The sequence below is a fragment of the Lepisosteus platostomus genome, chromosome 12 (genome assembly GCF_059453375.1).
Source record: "Lepisosteus platostomus isolate fLepPlt1 chromosome 12, fLepPlt1.hap1, whole genome shotgun sequence".
NCBI lineage: Eukaryota > Metazoa > Chordata > Actinopteri > Semionotiformes > Lepisosteidae > Lepisosteus > Lepisosteus platostomus.
The window spans coordinates 32,987,276-33,012,782 of record NC_142622.1 but is presented as its reverse complement, the minus strand read 5'-3'; the positions used below and the strand labels follow the sequence as shown (position 1 = coordinate 33,012,782).

Here is a 25,507-nt window from a genome sequence, read left to right as displayed (position 1 = left end):
GTTCAATACACAAATTTGCATGTTTCAACCAAAGGTTATATCAGCCCTGATAAAGCCAGCATTGTCGTTTTTGTCATTTATTATAAACATTGTACCCTTAGCCTTCTGACACAGTAAGGTAAGATCATCTTTAATAGTCTGTAATAGTAAGACTTAGTCTCCAAGCTTTATTTTGGTTATTCAACATATCAAGTTTTAAAAGATAAGCAAATAAGAGAGGTTAAAATGAAAGGAAGCTGGTCAGCCCATATACTGTAGGTTGTTCAGTTACAGTATATCTTGTAACTTCGTTATGTCCAATTAAAATTGAGATAGGATGAATTACTCATTTACCACGAATTACTATATATGTATAAAGGCATTATATGAAAAGTTGCAAAATTGCAGGCTGGCTTGCGAATGATCTGCATTTATAGTCTACTTGCTACTAGAGGTTTATACGCTGTAGGGCCACTAATTCCTTGTAAATAGCCACATGAGGGATGACTGATTTCATTACTGGATAATTGGTTGAGGGTTTAGAAATTCACATTCTCACATGGGTATAATTGGATTTTTGTTTAGTTTTTAAAGGGTACTGTATGTATGGTGATGGTGGGGTGAGTTGGTGCGACTGCAAAGATATAGCGTGTGCGTGTGCGTGTGCGTGTGCGTGTGCGTGTGCGTGTGCGTGTGCGTGTGCGTGTGCGTGTGCGTGTGCGCACTAGAGCCTTGTGGTCTTTATTTCTTGCCCATTGTGAGTTTTTGTGCTTCCAGACCCTCGGGAGTGCCCTGCTTTAAAGTAGGGTCTGTCTTCATTTCCAAAACCGAAAGCTTTTATATACTGAAAAGTGAAATATGTAATGTTTGTGCTGCTGGTTAAATATACTGTATAGCTGAATATGGAAATGCGTCTTCAAATACGTGCTGGAAGTATTCTTCTCTATTCAGTGTTTCAAAAGGAATCAAAATTCAAAGTCTGTTGATACTGAGCAGCAATACCTCAGGCTTTCACTTATGATAACTACAAGTGCAAACACACAGAGTTTAAAACTGCAGAGGTGTTAGGAAATTAAAATACAAGAAGAACAGAAAGTGGCTGCCCACTTTATGTAAAAAAAATTGCAGTGTATATATACAGCTTGCTCATAGTTAAAGGATTTTGTGTATGTGTAGAAACATTCTAGTGTATTTCTTCACATTAAATACTACCAAACATTATGTGTACCGTATGTAGCATTTACTATAGTTTCTGTTAGAAAGAAACCGCATAGGAAGTACAAAACAGTTAAATTCACACCCAACTATGAATTAAAATCAATAAAATAACCCTATTTATTAAGACACAACAATCAAAAGTTGTCAATATGAAGGTTTCTGTATTTTGTTTACTTATTTGTCTTGTGGATAATGTTTTCTTGGTGGCACAGTGGTGCAGGGGTTAATATGACTGCTTTGCAACACTGGGGTTTTGGTGTAGTGATGTGAGGGGTTCAATTTACTGTAACAATTAGAAATTGTTCATGACAACTGTTAGGAATTACACATGGATTCTAAATATAGCATATACAATTTATTGATATTACACCAAAACATGCATAACCAACAACAGACGCAATAGAATATATTGGTGAAACGTTCTGCAGTGATTTGAAAGGCTGATCGTTTACCCTGGGATTACAAATGGCTACAGGCTACCTTGTAGGTTTTATTAGTCTCATATAATTACATCACATTCATATTCTCAGATACAAGTAAATATGTATTTACTATAGTGAACTACCTATCAAATGTGTTTGGAATAAGAGTTCAGCTCTCCAGAATTGAAATGTGAATGAAGAAGTTTTATACACAAAAATCCTCTGTCAAAACGTTCTTGAGGAGTTCAAACTTCCCACTAAGAAGAAGGAGCTGGCTAGAAAGGTCAGAGGTCCAACTTGGCAACTACTTGTTCTGTGCAAGGAGTTTCCTGGATGTAGAGAGGAGAGAGCTCCGCCTAACATTGCTGAGGGAAGTCTGCGAGAATCAAGCATTGCTGAACTTTAGTCTTAAAGCACAGCCTGAACAGAGTTGTCTTTTGGGGACTGGCCACAGGGTACACAGGGTGGAGAACAGTTTGTCCCACCAATATCTTGGTTCTGAGTTTGTTCAGATATTCATGATGTCGACAAAAAGTCCAACTGCCTTGTCCACAATTGATCAAGCGAAAATAACAGTGGATTCATAAAACAAGATTCATTTTATTGCAGGGAGAATATTTTGGGCAGAATTCTCTACTTTACAAATGCATTTTCTCAGCCTGCCACCTTGGAGAAAAGTGTAAGGTCTGAGTCAGACTTCTGGCAGTAATGTGGTTGGAAAAGTTAGATTTCCAGTTTAATTGGAGAAAGAAGCAGAGCCAGTGAGATTATCAATGAAAAATGAGGTGGGTGATAGCTTTTCAGGAGCAACAGCACAGCTGGTGATTGATTGAAGGTCTTATCAGGTATAAACCTGGGACCCACCCTGCGGGTCCCTCATTGGTGGATCTTTCTTTGTGTGATGAGAGATCTACGTTCTGTTGTCTTGGGGAGAACCAGACTAGCTAGGTTTGATGGAGCCCATCTGCGCTATACTGTATATCATTAGCTGGTTCAACTTTATAATGTCTCTTATCAATGGGGCCTCTTAACTACATTTAAACCGAGATACCAAGCTGCTTGTTCAAGGCAACACAAAGTTTATTAGAAATCTTAATAACACTTTATTGTAAGTGTAAATAATGCTTTGCCACTACAATGGGTCCGATTCTGGACCTGGAGTGCTATCTCACTGTTTCTGTGCATTTTCTCCAGGTGCTCTGGTTTCCTCCCATAATCCAAAAAAACACATATAATTACCAGATTAATTGGCCCTGGTGTGGGTGGGTGCATGTTCATGTACTGTATGTGTGTGCCCTGTATCTCATCAAGGGTGTATCCAGCCTTGTGTCCATTGCTTGCCAGGATAGAATCCGGGTCCCCCTTGACCCTGAACTGGATGAAACTGTTACTAAATGGATAGATGGATGGATAGATAAGGAGATCTAACAAAACAAAAGGCAAAACTGCATTCTTTTTCTAGTGGCAGTTTTTTTGTATTCGAAGACAGGCAGAGACAACTTGAGCCGCAATTAACCTCTAGTGTTCAGTAATAATTTCTGAAGCCATTTATTCTAAGAATACTGTTTCTTTCTGTGATAAGAAAAGGCAAATCCTTGGAACATTACTCTGGAATAAAAGCCCTGAGTTCTGTAAGGACATTAATTATATTTATTATGGGTGGAAGAGACAGTATTGTGAAATGAGGCAATGAGCAGGCATCATGAGAGAGTCCATTGGGAAAGAAAAAGAAAAACATTCTTGGTGGGAGATTACAAAATGTATAATTTTCAGCTTGCAGGCATTTAAAAGGAAGATAAGCATTTCAAAGCAGAATTGCTGCTCACTCCTCATGGGTTTATGTCGGTGGGAACTAGCCCAAAACCCTAAACGCATTACTTCTCACATAACAGACAACAGGAGCGCGTAAACAGCCACCTTTCTTTTACAATCACTCATTGTCAGTGCTCAATCGGCCCTTGGAGGAATTAAAAATGATTTATTCTGAGATACTGTCATGTTTCAGCATTGATTAACATAAGGTATTCTGAATGTGAGTCATCACTCCCGAACAACTAAATTAAGGAGCTCCAATGGTCTTGTTTACTCAGTAACTCAGATATGTCTCTCTAAGGGACAATCCAGGCCTTGCTTGTGCTGTAAGTCAGCTAAAACATGCTTTAAAAACAGACAATTATCCTAATCAAAATATTAACTATATGGAACTGATACATGTAATTAAATATTGTTATCTTTATGAGTGCCAGGATTTTTATGATGATAAAAAAGCATGTACTCCAGAAGTATACATAATAAATTCACATTTATTAATATTTCATTTTGTCCAATACTAAATGAAGATGGATTTTCATTCCTATCAGAAAAGTGACACAGCTGTGAAGTGAATTTAAAAGGAAGCAAAACCTGCCTTGTAATGAGCTAAGAGAATCTGAGAAAGACATAAACATAAATCCTTATTTACAGTGGTGGATCTTCTTCTTATACAATATACTGTATATGAGTAGAATCCCCATTCTTACAAGATTATTGCATTCAATGTGGATATACAGTATGTAAGAATGGGATCAAGACAAAAGGGTCAAGTTAGATGCGTTTACATAAAACACCTTGGAACCTTGCTTTGTGAGGTTCCCTTTTTTAAAAAATAGTTTCCTCCCTTTCACTTAACTCTTGGGGGTACTGTAAATGTTATCATTTAGCTCATTCCAATAGAAATATATCAATGGAAGTTATCCCTAAAACTAAATGTGGTATTATGGGCGGTATGAACAACAGCAACAAAACATTTTTTTAAATGAAAGCCCAGCCCCAGGGGCAGCACGGTGGCATAGTGCTTAGTATTTCAGGTGGGTAGCTGCGTCAGCATGCGTAGGCTGCAAAGGAACAAGTAATAGGTTTATTCCATGCTGAAAAAAAGAAGAAAGAGAACACAACGTTTCGGCCGTGGAGCCTTCTTCAGGTGTGAGAGAGACAGGGCAGTAGGCAAAGGTAAAGTAGCGGGAGAACAAAGGTTGAGAGGGAGGAGGAGTGAGAGGCGGGAGCAGGGGACAGAAAGAGAGGCCAATCAAGAGGTGTGAAGTCAGAATGGGTGCAGAGAGGTGTGAAATGAAACTTCCAATGAATGGAGAAAATTTAAAAGAACAGTAATCTGTCGTTAAGGGAAGGGAGAATGTGTGATCCTAGCTGCAGAATAATTTTAGTTTCGGTGGTCTTTCTGATGTATGAGTTCGGAAAACCGTCTTTGAGAACACAGACGGAGAGATTAGAGTGGTCGTGGCCGTCAGAGGTGAAATGAGAAACAATGGGCTTGGAGAGATCTTTAATCTTCACAGCCCTGACGTGTTCTCTGAAGCGGTCTCCGAGTCTCCTTCCTGTTTCCCCAATGTAGATGGCTGGGCATTTACTGCAAGAGATACAGTAAATAAGGTTGCTGGAGGTACAAGATGCTGTCTGGGTGATCCGGAATTGTCCTGAGGGGCCTTGAATGAGTGTGGTGGTGGCTGTGTACTTGCAGGTGATACAGCGAGCTCTTTTGCAAGGGAAAGTGCCTGGTGTGGATGGTTGCTGAGGGCGGTCAAGGGAGCTGTGGACAAGGAGGTTACGCAGATTAGGTGGTCGGCGATATGAGATGATAGGGCAGATGATATGACAGTGCTTGATCCACCCACCCACACCCTGGTACGCCTTGCAGAATTGGTCCTCACACTGAACGCATTCTCTTTCAATGATCTTTTTTACCAACAGGTCAGTGGAGTTGCCATGGGCACCAGAATGGGACCCAGCTATGCCAACATTTTTGTCGGCTGGGTAGAAGAACGCTTCTTCGCTTCCTACACTGGCTATGTCCCTGACCTCTACAAACGATATATTGATGACTGCGTCGGTGCCGCCACATGCTCCAACGATCAGCTTGAATTCTTCCTGCACCATTTCACCAACTTCCACCCGTCCCTCAAATATACGGTTAACATTTCTTCCACCACTCTTCCGTTTCTAGACATCCACTTGTCTATCAACTACCCCCGACTGTCCACTTCAGTTTATTACAAACCCACGGATTCACACAGCTACCTCCTGTACAGCTCATTTCACCCCAACCACACTAAAAACTCTCTTCCTTTTTCACAGTTCCTTAGGTTACGACGATTATGCAGCGACGACATCGACTTCGAAAACCAAGCCCTCGAAATGTACTCATTTTTTATCAACAGAGGATACCCCAGCAGTGTGATTGACAGGGCCCTTGCCCGAGCCAAAAACAGCCCCCGGACCATCAACCCGATCAGGAACTCCCGCCGTAACAACCGCATTCCTTTGGTGCTTCCTTACCACCCTAACACACTTCCTATCCCCAGGACCATTAACCAGAACTTTTCCATCCTACAGGATGATCCCTCCATTGGGGCCCTCTTTTCTGATCGCCCTATCATCTCATATCGCCGACCACCTAATCTGCGTAACCTCCTTGTCCACAGCTCCCTTGACCGCCCTCAGCAACCATCCACACCAGGCACTTTCCCTTGCAAAAGAGCTCGCTGTATCACCTGCAAGTACACAGCCACCACCACACTCATTCAAGGCCCCTCAGGACAATTCCGGATCACCCAGACAGCATCTTGTACCTCCAGCAACCTTATTTACTGTATCTCTTGCAGTAAATGCCCAGCCATCTACATTGGGGAAACAGGAAGGAGACTCGGAGACCGCTTCAGAGAACACGTCAGGGCTGTGAAGATTAAAGATCTCTCCAAGCCCATTGTTTCTCATTTCACCTCTGACGGCCACGACCACTCTAATCTCTCCGTCTGTGTTCTCAAAGACGGTTTTCCGAACTCATACATCAGAAAGACCACCGAAACTAAAATTATTCTGCAGCTAGGATCACACATTCTCCCTTCCCTTAACGACAGATTACTGTTCTTTTAAATTTTCTCCATTCATTGGAAGTTTCATTTCACACCTCTCTGCACCCATTCTGACTTCACACCTCTTGATTGGCCTCTCTTTCTGTCCCCTGCTCCCGCCTCTCACTCCTCCTCCCTCTCAACCTTTGTTCTCCCGCTACTTTACCTTTGCCTACTGCCCTGTCTCTCTCACACCTGAAGAAGGCTCCACGGCCGAAACGTTGTGTTCTCTTTCTTCTTTTTTTCAGCATGGAATAAACCTATTACTTGTTCCTTAGTGCTTAGTATTGCTACTTGTGGCAGTGAGGCGCTGGGTTTAACTCCAAACCTTGGGTCTATGTTCTCCCCATATTTGCATGGATTTCCTCCCCTTGTCCAAAGACATATTAGTAGGTTAATTGGTTTCTGGGAACATTGTCCCTGATGTGAGTGCTCTGTCCGTGTGCGCTCTGTCAAGGACTGGCGTCCCATCCAGTGTGTATACTACCTTGTGCCCATTGCTTTCTGGGATAGGCTTCAGCTCTCTCCCTGCCACCCTGTACTGGATGAAGCAGTTAGAAAATGGATGCATGGTAAAAACACAGCAGTTTTTGAATGCTTCTCTATGGCTTTTCTTTTTCTTGCCCATTAGACACTTTTGTGATGTACTGTACGCTCATTGCTTCATTTCACAATACCTACTGGACTCTTCATCATTCTACTGTATAAGAGCAATGACATTGGCACTTTTTACCTGTGTTTTTACCTGAAAATGCATTTGTGTTTGAGAATTTCAGTGCTTTATTTCTTAGTTTGTGAAATTACACATTGCTCCAGATATGTAATTCAAATGAGCTTTTTATATGTTTTTCTATCTTTTTTTTATTTTAAGCATTCATTCACATCCTCATCTTCTCACTGCAGAATATTACTGTCTTTATTCAGTATTTCCTCTCAAATGGTGATGCTTTCATTTCTAGGTATATACATTATAATTGTTTGGATGGACTCATTAGGATTCACCGTGACATTGAAGGTATTGTGGTAGCAAAGCTATTTTTGCTTTACAGTCAATTTGTTTTTGTGGTCAAGTTAAATGCAGGATAACGTTACATAATTCATGTAAATATACTGGAAGGCAAGGTCCAAGAACAACACACTTCCAGCAGTGGGGAAAAGCCAGCAAAAAGCAGGTAGAAGCCAAGGTAGCAGAAGAAGTGAGGAATCTGGAGGAGGAGGACTGGAGGTCCAGAGCAGTGGAGTTGGGATCACGGAGAGCATGGACAAAGTGGAATCTTCCTTAAAAAAAGATTGACTTGTGCAGAACTGTGGAAGTTGGAGCCCTTTCATATCCTATTCCTGCTTCGGGCAGTCTATGACGCCCTCCCAGCAACAACAAACGTGTATAAGTGGGGTATGAGTGAGGATCCACAGGGCAGGCTCTGTGAAGACAGAGATACCATGGCACATATCCCCTCTCAGTGCAAAGTAGCATTTTCCCAAGGAAGGTACAGGTGGCACTACAACACTTGTGGACATCCTGGAGAAAGAGGCAGAAGAAATAGCAAGCTCATGGAGGATTTAGAAGTTACGTGGAATTCATCAGGGAGGGAGAGAAGATGACAAAGTCAAATAAAATCAGAGTCTATCTTGCATAAATCTCCCTTGGAGAACAGTATGTGGGTTGAATGTGGAGAAAGGCTGCAGTTTCCCCCAAATTGTTCAAACATCCCTATATCCAGACATGGCGATATGGTCCTGAGTCAAGAAAGATCACCCTAGTTGAGATGACGATGCCATGGGAGGAAGGATTTGAGGAGGCCTTTTACAGGAAAAGTGCCAAATAAGAAGATCTGGTAAAATACTTCGTTGAGAAAGGGTGACAGATGTTGTTCCTGGTGGAGGTTAGTTATAAGGGATTCCCTGCCCAATCAGTGCACAGAATGCTAAAACGTTTTAGGGAGACTGGGATGGATGGAAAGACAGCAGTTTGAAGATTGGGAGAAGAAATGGAGAGAGCCTCATCCTGCCTCCGAAACAGGAGAGAGAAGTTAAGATGGAGGCCAGGAGGAGAAAGGCAGTGACTGGCAGTTACTGCTGACACAAGCAGGAGGGCATTGTGGAGAAGGGGGTTGAAACCCCTTATGAAAGCTGGGTTTCATCTGATGACATCAATTTCTGGCCAAAAGCAATAGTGAATGTAACTATTGACTAAGGTGAGCATCGGTAAATGTGTGCAGGAAGTATTTTTCTGGTAATTCCATGCATACATTTGGTCATAGTAGAACAAAAACATGCATTGTGTTCAACCCAATTAATAGAAGTGGCCATACATATTGGACACATTCATTTTAATTACATTTAAGAATGTATACTGTGTATATATATATCAATACTTGATCACATATTTGAGGCAGTAACAACGTGAAGTCTATAACCCATTGGGGTCACCAGTCTCTGTACAATCATTTGATATGCAGTAGCTTGCTGAGCTTTTGCTGCAGCCTCTTTAAATTCTTACATGCTCTTGGTGCATTCAGACTACGATTTGTTGCACATAAAATACAGATTTAGGTTAAAGAGATTAAAGATTATAGATTAGCTTGGCCACACTAACATTTTCAAGATATTTGCCATGCTTGATGTGAAGTGCCTGCCAATAAGTATGGAATCATTTTCTTCAACATATATAGACAAAGTCTTTCTGTTAACTTCACAATTTATTCTGATGCTGCCATCTTTTGTTACATCTTTAATTAAAATGAGTGAGCCAGTTCCAGAGGTGGTCATGTATGCTCAGACTATGACGTTCCTCATTTATGTTTAACAAATGAGGTGGTGCACTTTGGAGCATCTGCAGTTCCTTTCTTTCTCCAAACTCTTTCCATCGCTTATAAACATTTATGTTAGCTTTTTCTATCCACAAAGCCTTGTTCAAAAATTGTCCTGTGTTAGCCATTTCTAATCTAGAATTCCAGTTCTTGGTGCTGATGAGAGGTCTACATTTTGTGGTGTGGCTTTAGTAATTCCGCTGTCTCAGTCTTCTAAGAACTGTATCTTTTAATACCTCTGGTGGTGAATGACAATTACACTGATGGTTGTTTTACAGTTTTCCTTGACAACTCTGATATTTTTCTGTCATCAAATAGAAATGTTTTTTCTTGGCCATCCCAGTCTTATACCTGTCATTTCTTTCTTCTTCTGTTTATTCCAAATTGACAATTATGACATGCCAAATTTTATGCTATAATTCTGAGGGTTTTTTTTCAAAATTGCTAGCTTTTCATTAACAAAGTTGTTTTTCATTTTGACTTCTGATTATGGACTGCAAACACTGACATCTAGTCTCCACTGCACCAACACATCAGTGTTTAACAGTGTAACTAAAGCATTCTTTCGAAAGCATGCAGGAGTCAGGAATGAAAACAGGGGGCGTGTCCATAGTGCACAGGTGTTCAGGGGGTGAGTCCAGGGCAAACAATCAAAAACAGAGTCCAAAGGGAAATCCAAGACGAGGCAAGAGTCCAAAGCCGGGCAGTCCATTCGAGACGAAGACAAACAGGATTAAAAACCGGAGCGGGATCCGGTGGAGGGTTGGGGGGAACAAGGGGGGAACGGGACCAGACGCTCCAGATCCCAGACTCGCTTGGTACGGGAACCAATGCAGAACCCAGAACAGAGTGGGCGTCTGGCTTTTAAGAAGGCAGGAACCGGGAGCAGGTGAACAAAATCAACTCAAAAGTGAAAGAGCCGCAGTGCCCTTAAGGAGAAGGGACTACACACAGCTCTAAAGGAAGACAGAATGAAAACAAATCGACATGAAAAGATCATGAGACATCTTTAACTAGGCTTCTCACTTACATTACCCCATACACTTATTTAAATGTAGTCACCTGTGTAATGCTCACTTTCTCTCATGGTTCAGTATGTTACTATCCACAGCATTGCAGCACAGAAGCTGGCTGAGGTTTCACTCTCATTGACAGGAATGTACCCCTCAGATCAAAGCATTAGAAAAGATTATTTTTTTTATGGATATTTCCATCAAATGTCTGTTTTGGATCCTTGTCTACATTTCAGTGTAGAGAAAACATGTAGTCATAAGATTCTCACGTTAAACAGCAGGATGTTAACAGATATTGTTATATTTTACCTTCCTTTTCTTTTTACAATAAAAATTGGGATCTTTACTTTTTCAGTGTGTAACTTAATTCTAAGCTTTCTGTTCCGGTTGTAGAGGGGTGATGGAAAGAGAATTGCAAAGTGTGCAAAAAACTATTTTGTTCAAGTTTATAGTTTGTGGGTTTATGGAACAAGCATGTTGTTGAAGCTTTCTTATAAGAAATGGGTGGGTGAGATTCTTGGAACAATTTGCTATTTCCTATTAAAAATAGAATCTATAATCTGAATAGTCTCCTCTTGTTTATACTTCATTGACCAAACTGTTATTGAACCTCTCTAAAATGTACTAATATGATTGTTCTATTAACCTACTGTAGATCTTAATGGTGACCGAACGCTGCATCCGTTGACCTGTGCAATTCTACATCTAAGCTTGGGCTGGTCCATGTTTGACAAGTGTCTAAGCCATCTGCTGAATGTTCTACATGCTTTCTGTCAGACAATTCATAAATCAGTAGGCTTGAGTTTATTTTTATGTTGAAGTTTTTCATCTAATTTTCTCAATGTGGACATTCCACTAATGATTCTTCCATAACAGGATGTACTCTAATCTTGCAGATGCTATCAATGAAAATCACAAGATGTTTTTTTACTGATCATTTTCACTCGTTTAAATCCTGACTCGAAACTTTTGACTCAATGGGCAACCCTTGTATTCTTCTTGTAACGGGAGCTGGTCCAGCCTCCCGTGAAGCGTAGTTCAGGACCCTATGCAGACATTATAATCCGGAAGTAAGTGGAGCAGGACAACAGGGGAAGGTACTGTACAGCAGGATTGGACAGGTAGATAGACAGGGGGGCATGATGACGGTGATCCGGTGCTCGAGGGGTGTGGTAAGGGCAAACGGATTCAGACAGTCCAAAAGGTGGAATCCGGAGTGCAGTCCAAAGTCCAAAGTCCAAAGTCCAAAGACCGGGGGATCCATCCAAGAGACAAACACAGTTAAAATCCGGAACGGGATCCGGTACAGGGACAGAGAATAAAACCAAGGTAATGAGGCCAGGTGCTCCGAGCCCCGGACTCAGTTGGTCAGGACGCCGTTATGAAGCCGGCCGATGCCGTCAGGTCTCTCCTGGACCCGCTGGTAGGCGGGCTTCCGGGTGTCCATCTCCCAGTGCTGAGCCAGGCATAGCAGGAGCGCCCGCCTTAAATAAAGACGAACAAACAGGGGACAGGTGCACGAAATGAACTAAAATACGATAGGGTCGGAGCGCCCTTAAGAGGAGGGAGGAGGATCGTGACACTTCTTCATGTTAGTAACAACACAATTTCCCTTTAAGTTCAAGAAATACCAAGCAACTTTAAGAAAATTAAAGAACTATCTCTATGAAAGAATTAGTACTCCTCAAGCATATATTAGAAACTTATTGGATATCTCTTGGAATTGAATATTATTAGGAAAGTACTGTACATAATCTTTTGTTCACTCTGCATGTAGACTTAATATGCATAGGACTAAGCACAATTAATATATTGACAACAGCAGACCAAATCATCTTCTAATTTGAATCCTCTGTAACAATGATAGGTTGTGAATACTTTCTTTTTGGCCTCTCTAATACTTTTCACAAACTGCATGCAAGCACTCCCGCACTTCCACGAGCCCTAGTCTCTCTAAACGCCCACGCACCAATTAACACCACACTAAACCCTCACACGTCTCCTTTACCTCGCTCACTGTTGAGGTCTCCTCCCTGCGCTCGGTACTTATTTATTTATCCCTGCGTTTTTTTCCCATTTCTACTCTTCTCTTGCTCGTCCAAGACCACGACTTCGTCTCTCGATTTGGCACTGAACTAGAACTACTAGAATAGCCATGCACAGGGTCCTACCTCCCGTTGCTTCCTGGTAACAACACTGCTAGTACCTTAAGAAGTGACATGATTTCCAATTCTTTGCAAATAAATTCTGAATTCTCTTCCCTGTTCCAAATAATATTGCTCATTCAACATGATAGTGACTATAGTAAACAGTTTAGTATAGTAAACAGTATAGTAAACAGAGAAAATAAGTTTTGGTGACTGTTTCAGTTAAAAAAGGAACTTTAAGGGGAATGGATAAGTACAAGTAACCCTTACTAGAGATGGTGCTCAGAGGGCTCCTTCATTAGTGATGCATACATCTACTATTTCAGTATATACGGTATATTTCATGTGATCAATAGGAATTGATTATAACTCAGTTGGTGACCGGTAATGGTCACCATTTATTTTATATTTTTCATGCTGCCTCCATCTTTTCTTTTTTCTTCCTTTAAGTACTGACATCACTGTCATGGTTCTACCTGTAAAACTTCCAGTTTAAGCATGTTAAATATCTTAAATATGATAAACACTATGCATATCATCACACAAAATTGTGTGAACTAATCAATTGCCAACATTATGTTTGAGGAAAATGTAGAATATTACAGTAGTTTAGTTAATACCTTACTTTTAAAATTAGACATTTTAAATAGTTGCATTCAACTTCCTAATTTGCTCCAAGCAGGCATATCTAATGTATAATAAAAATTTCAGTTTGATACTTGGACTCCCTTTTCCTGCTACAATTTGCATTGAATTGTACGTGATAATCAATAAAATTGTGTAGTCAAAGTTTGGTTTAATTCTGGTACTTCCACTTCATCTTCATCTTTCATAGTTGAAAGAAAAAAAGTAGACTTTTCTTTCAGATGACAGGATATTCTTCCATTTTGCTTAAACAATTTACAATTTTGGCCCTTATATGATCAAAATATGTTGACTGATGGAAAAACACTAGAAATGAAACAAAGCAACATCAAGCTCACCTGTTTTGCATAATGTAGTCCTTTTACCTTATGGCCATTCTGTTTTTTTCCCACTCAGATCTAGGAATTCAAGCTCTACTACTGTATATGTCATGAAAACATAGAGTGGTACCAGGATCTCCATCATGCTCTACCATGGAATAATTTACCTGGTGCACCTTTTGTTTTTTTCTACATCTTTTTTCAGCAAAGTGGGGTTGACTGGGTCATAGCTTCCATTTCATCCCTGGTCTCTTTGCTCTGTACATGCCTATTGAGATCCTCATATACACACTTGAATTGACCTTACTGGTGCCTAGCTGAAGTTTCACACACAAACAGGTCAAACTTTAACACACCCCATTTTTGCCTGAAACTCTTGCCTACATACAGTACAGTAAGTGCCTCTGTGGAATTTTTATTTGCTAATACTTCTTTGAGAACAGTATCTTGACAGTCAGAAATGAAAGTTTGATTTTAAAAAATTATGAAAAGGTTGAGGAGTTTCAAAGAGCCTTCCAAGCATTCAACCTATCTGTAGCAATAGAATATACAGTATGTAGCTAATCTTTATACACACTCCTTGTGAACTTGAGGACTCGATGAACGCGATGCATATTCATCACAGAATTTTTTAAAAGGTCTGGTTACACAGTTAAGTCTGATGGTCACTAAGGTGGTAATTACTCTTTCTTTTAAAGTTTGATTTTTTTCTTATTGTATTTTGCCATCTGCTGATTACATATTGTAATTGCAATATTAATTGTGAAAAACATCTGTCAAAATTCCTGTACTCCTGGTAATGTGTACTTCATTATGCAACTATCGCAGAGTTACCATTTTGACAGTGAGGCACTGCATTTTTGTGGCATGCTTTTAGATGCTGTATAAAACAAAAAAAATATTAAGCTGAAACATCATGTTGCAGTTTTTCCATGTTCCTTATTCATATTGCAATAATAAATTTGTGTCACATATTTAATTCAGGATATATGCATTTCATTTTCCAAGACGACAGCGCTTACATAGAAAATCATTATTTGGTGGATACATAAGTGTAATTGCAATGCAATTACTTTTCTGGAAGTGCTTTTTGTGTGATATCTGAGAGTAGAAAATGATACTGAATAATAGAAAACAATATCATTTAGTACAAAATATATTTGCTAGGGAAAACAGACTATTCAGGTTGATTAAAGTGATGAGTTTGAAGTCATATTGCAGTATAAAATTGTTGATATTATTATCCACATTATTCATGCAGATAAGCCTCAGGCTAATATATTACTGAGCTTGATGCCTTTGAAGTATCTTTTTTAACTCATTAATCTTAAGTAACTTATCTTCTAAACATTAAAACTCTGGAGATTTCAGCCATCACACAGTACAGGTAGTCTGAAAAAAGTGGTGGTAGAGTACGCTAACAGCTAATCAACTCAGGAATTCACTGCATTCACTTTAGAACTTTTTATTTTGAAATGTTACATCATTGATTGAATTAAACAGGGAATAGTGCTTTTGTGAATACAAAATCAAACACATTTTGTGAAATTACTTTTCTTATTTCACTAAGTGAAAAGGGGCAGGGGTGGAGAGTTATTTTGAGAGCTTTCTATATACTGTATATATTCTAAAATGAAAGAAATATGAAAAGCTTGTAAGAAGCAAAGATTAAAAGCAGGATGAATTATCCTAATTAATTTATATTTTTTCTAAGAGATGTGTACAATATTGTCTGTATTTAACACACACATATAAAGTCATTAACTTTCATTTAAAAAATTTAACGTCTTGTCATATTTTCTACATTTCATTATAGATATATTGAGCCATGCAGTATGTTTGCTCAGTAAAACAGCACATAATGTAAGGAATTATGAAAGTTGTTAATTTATTGTACTTAAAATGGTGGTGGATATTAAGTTGTATCTCAGGTTGTGTAATTTACCCATATTTATCTGCTAAAGTATTTCACAAAAATACATTCAGTTTTTCATTAGTAAAGTGCAAGGACTTTTGTGTCACTACAGATTTTTTCCACACATTCTATCTTTTAAAATACATTCCTGATAGTGATTCACTAAACATGGATAGCACAATGAGATACGCACTGTTTAGATCATCATAGGAATATGTTTGGGATGGAAGATATTTGAAACTGTGTTTTGGCCAAATACACCATTCCAATATGCATATAGTAGAATAAAATCCAAATGTATTAAAGGGTTTCTTTGTTCTTTGAACAAACAACCAAAATGTATTCAGAATTCAAAGAGATCCATACTTCCTTGGCTTTGATATCAGCTGTTTTCTAGTATCCTTGAAATATGACAAATAACCTCTAACTTGAAGACTCACCAGAAAGCAAATACATTTACACCCCCCTACACCATACTAAGCTTGTTCCCCGAAGACATTTTGCACCAGAACCATACCAGTCCTTAAAACAAACTGAAACACTTACAAAAAGTGAGATGCTTTCTTTTTGTATTGGCATTCATGAGCTCTTTGAAATAGCCATGAGTTGAATTGATACTCAGGAGTAAAAGTACCCAAATGTCTATTGGCTGAAAGAATAAAACAAGATCTAACAACATCTTAAGCAGCACAGTGTTCAGTCAAACATGATCCTAAAAGAGCAGTGTAAGAACCGGGCTGGCCAGACCCTGTGATGTATAACTTCTTGGTGTTTCTCAGGGACTATTTGTTCTATTGATTAAAAACTTTAAAAGCATAATGAATACCCTTTGGGAATCTGTGGAAGGCTCTTGACTTTTGCTCTCTCTCTCTGTCAGAAATATCTAGGCAACAAATTATGCACATTAGTGTCAGAGATGGAGACTGAAGCAGTCATTTCTTCACACTGAGAGCAATAACGCAATATTTCAGAGTTCCTCAACAGTCAAATGTCTCACAGATCACTCGCTTTGTAAACACCTGTAGCGTGAGACTGATGGACATGAAAAACAGGTAATGCCAAAGAATGAGAACAGCCTTTGGGATAACCATAAGAATTCTCAATTTTATTCCATTCAGACTACCTTGAGAATGAGCATTTGTTGCTAGATTGAATATGCAAAGCTATCATTGACAAGGGGAAACTATTTTTATGAAAAAAATCTAGGCTCTGCAAGTTGGCATCAGTAACCAGTCTGAGACGAGCTGACAGATGAACCCACCAACATTTCTAGATCCTCAGAAAAACTAATGAACTCTCTGAAATGATAATCATCTTTCTGAAACTGTGCAAAATGTCTAAACGGGCAGTTAGCATCATGAGTAGATGAACACTGATTCATTTAGTATTTCAGTTTTGATATTGTGCTCAGAAATAATTTTTCAAATGAAGAACTTACAAAGTTAGATAAGGGGGTTAATGAGATCTATTTCTTATCACTTTATACCATTCATCTGCAATCTCCTGCTGCAGGCAACCCAATTATAGTAACTATTACCATCTGGAGATGAAGCAACTGAAGTTGATTAAAATAAAAATATGCAAGCAGATAAACATGAAAATGTCACCATTAAGAATTCATTAAGCTTTAACCACAACACTGAAAATGAGAATGTTTCTGTGAATTCATAAGTATAATCTACACACCTGGAATTAGTTTTGGACATTATATGGCTCACATAAGTTAAAAATAACTTTAAGAAAGGACAAGCTGTCTTTCCCATGCATGTCACGATTAATGCAATAGCTATGTTACAAGTATTCCAAATCATGCTACAGATAAATATTATTTTAATATACATGTCAAGGCAAGAGTTAAGATGACCTAATATGACCGGCTTACTATAGTACCTTTCACAGGGTTAGTAACACATGAAATGAGTATGATGCAACAGTATACAGAAACCGCTTTAAAGCAATATTAAAAAAAAGAATAATATAACAGCATTTATTCACGCTTAAATGAAGTCTGCTGTGTAAAACTTCATAATTCTGTGCGTTAGCATTGTTACAATGTATACATACTTTAAGAATCTTTCCAGTTTTGTACAGTATGTTATACATAATGACAGAATTCACATAGACGGCTTCGATATCAGCCATCCAGCTATTTATCATAATTACAGCACATTGTTATTCTAATCATATCAGCTCATGATGGAAAAAAATGGTCTGAAATAAACAAGCATTTAACTTACCCACTGCACGCTCTTATTTAGACATCTTTTTCATTCCCTTTGATCCAGAATCTCAAGTTTATCTTCTGCAATTTTTTCCTGCTTCTCAGCAGCCCCGCTTGCCAGTAACTCTATACATAAGAAAGCAAATTTTCCCTGTGCTTTTTATTAGCCCACCAAACTGAAACATCTGAGTTTTCACTCCTGGAAGAGCCGGTGCATCACAGTACCTCTACCTATTCACTTGCACTGGCTGCTGTAGCACAGCTGAGTTTCTCAATAAAATCCTGGCAGGTTACAATGAAAGCAATGATTCAAACAATACCCCTTGGTAATGTAATAATTCAAGCGCTCGATTATATGTCACTGTGCATTGCAATGGGAAAGTCCATTGGGAAGCAGTGGGAGACCTTCTTTAGAAAAGCATTAATCCAATCTGGATCACCGCCTTTGATTTCAAAAGATATGGTACGTCTCTTTACTGCAGCTTACAGTCAGTACAGGGCTCGACACATGGTGCATTCTTTATTTATGAGATAAAAATCACATAAAGGGCACCACATACAGAAGTTTACACGGACTGAACACCAGCAATGCAGAGAGGTTGTGGCTTTTCCACATCAACGTTTAGATAGCCAGCAGAGCCTTTTGTTCGGAGACAAAATAGTCTGATTTGTATTATAGGAAAAGCAGCATGAAGTAGGATCTTAAGCACTGAGCAGAGCAAGTGCTTTAGAGCCAGCTAGGCAGAAGCAGCTGTGGCTGATGCTAAAGTAAAGATTTTAGGTATTTGCAAAAGAAAGACCAATGCATTAAAGTAAATGCTGCAATGTACTGTAGACAGTACTTGGCTTCTGGCTGTGCTACACACACATTGCAAAGCCAATAACTTGTTTTAGTGTGTGTGCACCCTCCAACTTGATAATACTTTTGTGCTAAGACAGTAGACATTGTTTTCATGTCTGTAAGGTACTTTTAGTTAAAGTAGGATTTTTATTTTTTTACATTAAATGGATATTATGGGGAGGAGGGTTTGTGGTTTCACAGTATAGTGTTAATGTTTGAGGAAAAATAGAATTCAATGATGTTCTGACTTTCACTTTTCAGTCCAAAAAATCAAATTAATTTTACTGTGTGAAAGTATATGCATGTACATGTACTGTACAGTATGTACATGTGATTGGTACATTCAGATCCAAAGTAAGGTTGTGACATTTTATTTTCATTTTTTAAATCAGTTCCATCCATTTTTAAGAATCTCTTCGGAAAATAAAAATAAACATTATTTCTTACAGTTTCTCTGAAAGCAATCATCTCCACGCACCTAAGTACTCCTGATTTAAAATTTAATGGAGAGTTCCTCATGATTCAAGATGATGAAAAGCTTTCAAGAAAAACATTTGATTCAGAGGGCTTTGCTGCTTTGCAGAGTTGGGCCCTGAGTTCAGTTCCAGACTTGGGGTGCTGTTTGCGTTGGTTTTGTCTGTGTTCCCCATGTTCATGAAGGGTTCCTCCCACAGTCTAAAAACATACTGGTAGGTTAATTGGCTTCTGGGAAAAGTGGCCCTGGTATGAGTGTGTGTGTGTCTGTGTGTCTACCCTGCGATAGTTGAGCAACCCGTCCAGACTATACAGGCTCACCTGTGACCATAAATTGGATAAAGCAGTTAAAAATGGATGGATGGTTATTATTCAGAGGGGGTTTTCCTGTTATTATCCCACTTTTATCATTATAGAATTGGTCACCTTTAATTAGAAGTTCGACTGTGAATATCTAGGAATGGTTAAATCCTGAGTGCAGCTCATGGGATCTCTCAACACCAGGAATCTAGCAACTCTCAACACCATTGGCACTCGTAGGCATGAGGAGCTCTCAGTTTGGGACACACATTTTCTCCAAACAGCATTGAACCTGAGAGGTGTCACGATCGTAAACCCCTCCTCTTAAGGATGCTCCAGCCCTTCCTTCTTTTCTACTCATCTCCCACACCAGCCTCCGGTTCCATCCCCTTGTGCTACAGTATATAAACCAGACATTCCTGCCTATCGGGGCTCAGCTTTGGAAGATGGACGCCCGGAAGCCCGCCTACCCGCGAGCACCAGCACACCATGTACTGTACACGCCCCCTGTTTTCCTTCCAGCCCCTAGCATGCCTCTTTCCCCGTGTTTTCTTCACTTCCCCCCGGATCTTGTTGTCTGCATAGGGTCCTGAAAGAACGCTTCGTGACAAGAGGGCTATTATACCTGTGATATGGTTCAAAGGTCATTGGAGTCCGCCTGCACTTCCACATTCTCCCCTGTGTGTATTCGTCAGGTATGGAGTTGCTAAGAGAAATGTGAAAAACACAGAATTTCAAACTAGGTGGGTATAACACAAATAATTGGTTATTCTAAATAAAAAAAAACAATGGCAAATGTAAAGTATGACTATGTGATGGATTACTTTTTCTTATAGAAAAACAGAGTACATGTATTTTTTGCATTACAATTCAGGATTCTCTCATCAGATGCTTAACAATTTACAATTGCACAAATGCTGAGCATGGTTTTCCCTTATTTTAGAAGCATGCTGTTAGCTTTCTCTTTTAATTTACTCTTTTGAAGCATACTTATGGCGGTTTAATTTGGCCTCCTTTTTCTGATGTGATCCCTATACCATAATTTGGGCTTGGAGTTTTTGGAGCCAACAAAAACTGTGAAGAGTAACAGTTTCTATACTTAAATCACAGTTCTTTTTTATCCAATAATATCACAGTTATTATTTGGCGTCCTGGCCAAATTTCCCATTGGCCCTAACCAATCATGGCCTCCTAATAATCCCCATCTATGAATTGGCTTCATGACTCTCTGCTCTCCTCCTCACTAATAGCTGATGTGTGATGAGTGTTCTGGCGCACTATGGGTGCCGTCGCATCATCCAGGTGGATGCTGCACATTGGTGGTGGTGGAGGGGAGACCCCATTACCTGTAAAGCGCTTTGAGTGGAGTGTCCAGAAAAGCGCTATATAAGTGTAAGCAATTATTATTATTATTATTATTATTATTATTATTATTATTATTATTATTATTATTATTATGGCAATAAATTGAAATTATCAACAGGAACATGTGTACAACAGCAAAAGAAAAGCTTTGCTTTTTTAAGGGATACAAAATACTGAAATCAGAAAATGAGTAACATCAGTAAGCTGTAATTGTCTATATGTAAATAATGTACAGTGAAAAAATTAGAAAAAGCAGTTTGCAAGGAGCAGGAAAATGTTGCTTACAGTTCAGTGAATGGGGTGCCCAGTGTATTCAGTTTTCTTGTTTAATTTAATCATTGTCAGTTAGTTTATCTATTTTTTTCATGGGTTAATGTTGCTTTGTGAAAGCCCATAAAATGAAACAGTTCTTTCAGCACCTACATTGGTTACCAAGAATTGGTAACAACTGACAAATATTGTATTTCTTGTTGAGAAATAGTTTTTGAGCTTCACTCCAGAATTCGTCCAAATACATTCCTTTGCCATTTTCATTTCCATTGGGTTTGTACTTGTCCTCTTCACATTTACATTAATCATTAAAGTCAGAAATATAATCTAACAGGAGGGTATTTACATCCAGACTGCACACTTATTTTGGTTCAGAGGTGCTGACTACCTTGAGAAATCTGTACTCTGGTTGAATGAAATCTGTATTGTTTTGTAATTGACCCCGGCTGTTTATCATGCTGTCTGCACTGTGCATCTGCTTTGCCAATGTTTGTTATACATTTAGGAATTCCTAAGTTTTATAAAATGATCCATACCATCTAAATTAACAACTTTCATAAGACTCATATAAGAACAAGAATTTTGAAATACAAAGCTGACTTTCCAAAAGCATGTTTCAACACATTTAACACCACTGTATTTATTGAGATAACCATCTTTGTTTCCTTAAAGCTCTGGTTCTGGTTTTTAGCTCTGCCTAAATGTATGTTTTCAGGGCTTGGTGTATCAAATGGTCTCCTCAGCTGTGCTATGTCTTATGGAATTATGTTCTTGAAATATTATTCTGCAGAGGTACACCATGTGCCTATCGTGTTGTACAGTACATGACTCAGGAGGAGGATTTATGGTAGAGTACATCCTTTCTGTTTGACTGCACACAGGTGTTCTTTCAAGCACATGACCCTGATTAGAAAAAGTTTGAAATCTTTTTTACGGCTGGAAAAAATCTGTCTGCTTTGGGAAAATTATCTGTCCATGTTTTCTTCACAAGGGTTAGAATATGGGCATTAAATGTGAAATGCATTGAATTTGCTAACAAGATCATGTCATTGGTACTACTGTATCTGCAACAAACACAGTCACATTTTTTAATTAATCATCACATGCATCCAAATATTCCACAATGCCCTGTGCCACTGAGTAATTTCCTGTGTGCACATAAGATGCATTTGCTTAAATAACTGTAATTTCACCTATATTTGATTGTTCTAGTAGAGCAAAAAATAATAATAAAAAGCAAAAAATAGGGAAAGCATCGTGATTTTTACATCGTTTTTACATTGGTATATTCATCAGCTACTACAGGTATGCATTTTGATCAGTTCTTTAGTTTAATTTATATGCATATCAGCAGTCTGCTGCAAATGCTCCTTTCTCAGTTGACTTGCTGTAGGACTTGGCCCAATGTCCATTGTATGTCTATTGAGAATTCAGATTTGTAATTCACAATATTAGTGCACACACCTGTCTCTTTCAGATCCTAAATTACAGCTGCTTGTGTTCCAAGCTTTCTTTTCCCATGAGTTCTTTTACAGAGACCATCCCCCCTCCCCCCCTCACCAGTGTCAATCTCTACCTTTTGTATTTTTTTAATTTGTCTGTCTTATGTTATCTTTCGATAGTAGACTAATGATAAATTGATATTTTTTGCAAAATAGGTTGTAGTTGTAAAAACTATACCAGATGGATAAGTGGCACTCAGTATCTCAACCAATTAAATACTTTTTTGATTTAGTCCCTGTATCCAATTTTACTTGTTGTGATGCTTTCAATAATTGTATTATCCAATAAACACGTCATATTTAGTTTCTAACCATATTATTAATAACAGTTCCTGTGCTAATTACCAAATGATTGCTGAGATTAGAGTGCATACAGGGACACCTGGAGGATAACGATTAAACTGCAGGTTAGGAGCCCAAGATCAGAAATGGTCAAGAAAAAACAGGTCCTACCCATAATATTGCAAACAGAATACTGTCAGTTTATCTATTGATCTGCCCATCTGTTTAAACCAGGTTTTCCATTTATGAAATGTTAAGGCTTAGCTTAATATGAGGACTTAAGGAGCTTGCTCTGGGAAATGATAAGGGAATGAAACAAGAAAAAATGTATAGTACAGTGTTACATTTATTTAGGAGAATGACTAGAGTGTTTGTTGTTGTTACCTCTTGGAGGATATGGTATACCAATAAGAAAAAATACCTGAAAACCATGTACCTTATATAAAACAGTATTTGTTCAGTTTCAAAATAGTGATTGGTGTGATTTATTAAGTGAAGTTAACCAGTTATTGAAATAATGATTTGAACCATTCTCTCATGTCTTCACTGTTAAATTTTCTAGTGCATTACCATAATTTTTTTATTTTCAGCTTGTACAAATTTCACACATTACTTTTACAGTTTGGTCAAGAAATGATCACTGCTGCATTTTTTCCAAAATAGTTTGCCTAAAAGATCCTGTGATTTGTAGTTAATAAAAATAATCAAGGTAGGTTTTTCTTGAGTCTTCTATATAACAGGCACATTCCTTGAACTGGGATCTTTGTATTTTATATGCCAAATGAGTTCTAAACAATACAATACAGAAGAGTATAGGGTTTTATTCACAAAATGTAAGGAGATGAGCTGCAAATGCATTTCCTTGAGATATGAGTGCACCAAAATGAAAAATAAGGTACAGCGACATTGTACTGTTAATGATCACTCTCTTCCACTTCTACAGAGTAAAAATGTGCTATATTCAGCAATGGGCGATGATGCTGTTATCAGCATTAGACTATTGCGGCAGCATACATCTCTCTTTTGAAAGATATAGTCTATTCCTTCTTCAGACTAAGAGAAGAAAGACTAAAACAACTTGCTTTTGACATCCCATCAATGCACTGTGCCTTATCTTTTCCATTTGCTGCTGAAGACAATTACACGACCAGCTTTATTCATACACGTCTGGCAGACAATTAGTCTCGGCCACCCTCACACTCTGTGTGTGTGCTGGTGAAGAAGAGTCAAGACAGTGCAGGTTCATTAAGGGAATGAGAAAATTGACTGTGAAATGGAAACAGGCTAAGTAAGGTCATATTTCAAAGACACAAACACAGCACACTCTGTTATGTTGTAATAAGCTGCTCTCTCTTTAATCTTCGCAACCAAAATTGTCCTTTCTAGTTCAAACGCGACAACAAGGAGCTCTGTTTTTCACTTCACCTGCAGTCGTGACAATGCTGAGCAGTATGCTCCAATGCTGTAGGCTATTTGCGTTCACTGGAGTAGGTCTTATTAATGCAAGAGATCATTTGTCTTGGTAACAAGATGAAAATCTAAACATTAGTAATATGCAGGCTTGTAAAGACACATTTAAAAAATGATTGCTGCCCTGCACATGATACAGCAGGCATTCATTATAGCCTGCTTGATATTTTATTGCTACCCACAATTAAATTATGTCTCGCATCTCTTGAGAGAAATGCAGAAATGATAAGGCTTATAACTCAGCCCGGGCTTCCAATTTTGAAGCACAGGGACTAAATATTGTAATCATTTCTTGGAAATATTCCCTGTGCATTTGGCTGGAACCAACTGACTGAATGTAGTGGGATTTTCCATAAGTACTAGGTGGTAGACCTATTTCTGCCAAGTATTGTTGCGATAATAAACACCCACTGCTGATACAAAAAAGATAGGGTAATGCAATTTCTCTCACTATCCATGGAAAATAAAAAGTGCTTTCTGGTCCTTAAGGTAAAAATAGCTCCCCTGTAAGCTGCCAAACTATATAAAAACACAAAAATATGTCATGAAAGAGTTCATGTGGGATGAAAGGTAAAGCAAAGAACTTTTTTTGACATTAAGATCATTACATGCTGTGCTGTCTATTTCCTGTAAGGTTCACAATAGGAGCAAAACAAAAGTATGATGAAACCAACAAAATCATCTTAAAGTTTGTTTTAAAGTGCTAGTTCTTACATGTTCCCACATTGAACTGGTATTACTGTATAGTCTTTGAAGCAAAAGTCAGCTTACATATTTCACATAGATAAGATGCAATTATAAAAGTAAATGCTGTGAGACTAACCTGTAATGAAGTAATCTTGTCTGTCTTGCAAGGAGGCTTCAGGTATTTTAAACCTAATGTCCACAGTGCCATTTTGCATGGCTGCTATATCCAACCCTTCATCAGAGAGAGAGCTGAAAAGAAATGAGGTCATTTCCTTGTGTGTCTAATGACGTACTTCAGGCAAGACAGGTTGGTCAGTTTCCCTTACTAGTAGAAATTAATACATTGTTACTTTTCCCAGTGTTGCATTGCTGTTTCAATCAACTATATAATTACAAAGAGGCTATTTGCTAAGGTAGATTTGCTTTGAACAGCGTCAGTCTCTGCAAATGTCTTTGCACTCCTGGATACTTTTTCCATCATATAGTAAATATGAGCCTGAAACACTTACCTGTCACAATGAAGTCATCTGTTTTCCTTTATTAAATCTTTTTTTAACACTGTATAGATCTGCAGGACATTTTTTTTCTTTTTCAGAATGTGAAGTCAGCAAAATACCTCTAATAGCTTTCATATTTCAGTCTAATAGAACACAGTTGCATGGCTAAGCCACCCACCTACTTTTAATAACAGCACTATTGCTCAGTGCCTGAAAACATGATGG

At 38.5% G+C, this 25,507-nt stretch overlaps 1 protein-coding gene across 3 annotated transcripts in view; it reads right to left on the bottom strand.

The window, feature by feature from the left end:
- LOC148651421 (retinoic acid receptor beta-like) overlaps positions 1 to 25,022 on the bottom strand; it is a 263,163-nt gene extending 238,141 nt beyond the window's left edge. The window contains exons 1-3 of one of the 3 annotated variants that reach the window (XM_088601681.1): positions 24,922 to 25,022; positions 19,835 to 19,915; positions 17,611 to 17,720 (exon numbers count right to left, since the gene is read on the bottom strand). The gene's annotated coding sequence lies outside the window, so the exon portion shown is untranslated. The remainder of the gene's footprint in view (positions 1 to 17,610; positions 17,721 to 19,834; positions 19,916 to 24,921) is intronic. The other 2 variants (XM_088601679.1, XM_088601680.1) reach the window with 2 other exon arrangements.
- Between the last annotated feature and the right edge of the window lie 485 nt (positions 25,023 to 25,507).